The sequence below is a fragment of the Apium graveolens genome, chromosome 7 (genome assembly GCF_009905375.1).
Source record: "Apium graveolens cultivar Ventura chromosome 7, ASM990537v1, whole genome shotgun sequence".
NCBI lineage: Eukaryota > Viridiplantae > Streptophyta > Magnoliopsida > Apiales > Apiaceae > Apium > Apium graveolens.
In genome coordinates this window covers 138,546,609-138,549,318 of record NC_133653.1, presented here as the reverse complement: position 1 = coordinate 138,549,318, position 2,710 = coordinate 138,546,609, and the positions used below count along the sequence as shown (strand labels likewise).

At 38.6% G+C, this 2,710-nt stretch overlaps 1 non-coding gene across 1 annotated transcript; it reads left to right on the top strand.

Annotated features, from left to right (window-relative positions):
* On the top strand, positions 1-107 carry LOC141675393 (small nucleolar RNA R71). Its single transcript, XR_012556049.1, has one exon. It is a non-coding gene; the product is annotated as a small nucleolar RNA R71 (small nucleolar RNA).
* Positions 108-2,710: the final 2,603 nt, after the last annotated feature.

The window sequence follows — 2,710 nt, the reverse complement described above, 5'->3', positions numbered from 1 at the left end:
ATTCCATGATGTGGACACTTTCTCAACATTTCCTTGTAGCGTTCCCAAGCTTCACACATAGATTCTGTAGGTTGCTGCGCGAACTGAGTAAGAGCACTCCTCATAGCAGCAGTCTTTGCCATTGGATAAAACTTTACCAGAAACTTTTGCGCAAGATCTTGCCAAGTAGTGATGGACCCAGCTGGTTCAGAATATAACCAGTCCTTAGCTTTATCCCTCAGTGAGAATGGGAAAAGCCTCAGCTTGATAGCCTCATCAGTCACGCCATTATATTTGAAAGTACTGCAGATCTCGACAAAATTCCTTATGTGCATGTTGGGGTCTTCAGTCGCAGCACCTCCAAAAGAAACAGAATTCTGCACCATCTGAATAGTGCCCGGCTTGATTTCAAAGGTGTTAGCTTGAATAGCCGGATGAAGAATGCTTGACTGAATGTCATCAATTTTAGGCCGAGAAAAGTCCATAAGAGCTGGATCGGCCGGAACAATACGATCACCCATGATTACTGGTTCTTTCTGCTCACTTCCTGAATCCGAATCTTCAAAATCTATCTTCTCCGGAATACCAAGAACTTCGTCTGTCTCCTCAGCTGTATCTAAAGTCCTCTTGCGAGTACAAGAACTTGTTTGCATAAACGCTCGCTAAAGTACCTGAAACACAACCAGAAACAATAAGTAACACGTCTTAATCATTGAGTCCTAACGACCAATGATGGTAAGTACATAAACTAAACAAATACGCCGAGTCCCCAGCAGCGGCACCAAAAACTTGTTAGGGTGAAAACACGTGCTAATATTCATGCAAGTATACGCGTTCGCAAGTAATATAGAATACTTTCTAGTTCGTTCCCACAGAGACTCAGACTAATTATGTTCACTTAAACTCACTCACCAATGTATGTTTACTTCTCAATGTTAAGACAATAACACTTGGAATAATATTAACTAATTATGAACTACAATTAACTACTAAATTTAACCACTTAATTAACACTTCGAATTAACAATATTAAAACACTCATGAGATCACAACTTCATTACTACTTCCTTCAATATTATTGTTATTACCCTTAGCATGCAATAGTGATGATATTAATCGAATAACACGAAACTGATAAAAGCCAACTTTCATTGTACTAATACCATTCTACCAAACATCCACAATTAAGATAGAAGTTGAATAGGCATCAATTATGTTGAGCCCCTATATGTCTACATAATTGACAACATAATGATTTAAGCACAAGTTATTCCTTTTGATTACACAGGGCGAATAAAACGGTTAGAGTTACCCACTAATCATGCAACATCATACATGAACCTATGCTAGCATGGCAAGTTCTAAATCTCGAGATCCACCGTCACTTCACAAGAGATTAACACCCTATCTTATATATTCGCGATGCACATAAGACGAATACACACAACCAATACTAGATATCATACAATCATCACACACTAAGGTATTAAACAACTAACTAAAGAATTCCATAGTAAATCTGTTACGACCCCATGATCACGATTAGCCCATGATAGTACTTATCGTCATCATGGGTTCATATGAAAACATGATAAATAAACACAAGAGAATAATAACTAAACTAATTATATTAAACCAAAGTACGTCACAAGAGTAAATAGGTTCAAAGCAAAGAAAACTATCATCCAACGTTACAACGAAATAAAGAATCACAAGAAAATATGCTTCCTCTTCGTTGCGGTGTGCTAAAACGGTCTTCTTCCTTATCTCCTTCGCTCCTCGATTAATACAACGATTCAACACACTTGAAACATCTCTGAATCTACTTATATAGAAGTTCCATAAAACTCAGATTATACAGAAGTTGGAAGCCAAACAGAAGTAGAAGTCTAAAATAAATATTTTAATTTCCCGTCCCTGCGCGGCCGCTCAGCTTGCTGAGCGGGCGCTCAGCTTCCTGCGCGGCCACTCAGCATAGCTGAGCGGGCGCTCAGACCCCTACTAGAAAATGTCTGATTTTTGCTCCGTTTCTTCGATGTAATCTGCTCCTTTCTTCCCCTCTCGCGATGCTAGAACACATGCCAAGGCTTATTATTGATGATTACTCCCCCGAAATGCAACTATTACCCTGAAACGCACAAACACTAGAAAAACGCATTAAATACACAAATACTTGATTTCAAGACACCAATTTAAGCCATTTTAAGACGTTCTAAATGGTATAAAATGCCACTTATCACACCCCCAAACTTAAATCGATGCTTGTCCTCAAGCGTCACAGACTCAAAAACAAATAAAAACATGCATGAATGCAATCTATATGAAATGCAGCGATCCCCCTTACTACGAACAAACCAACCAACTTACAACATCTCAACAAATGCAATTAGGCGACTAAAGATCAATCAAATCATGCAACGAACATACAGCCAGAAACGTGGTGTGTGCAGATGCTTAACAGATATGCTCCGAACTAGATCAATTATTATGACTCAACTATCATCAAGGCAATCACATGATTATACAAAGAATAAAAATTCTAGGCACAAAGTGACTTATAACTACAAGAATTCTGGAGCTTATTACGGAATCATGCTTTATTCATAACAGCAATGCTTATTGACCGTGCAATGAGTGAGGTCCACAAAAGACTTATACAATGGTATCCATGTAGCGAGCGTTAGGTTAGCGGATCCCAGACTCTAAAAGCCTTAGGTCACTAGGCACAAAG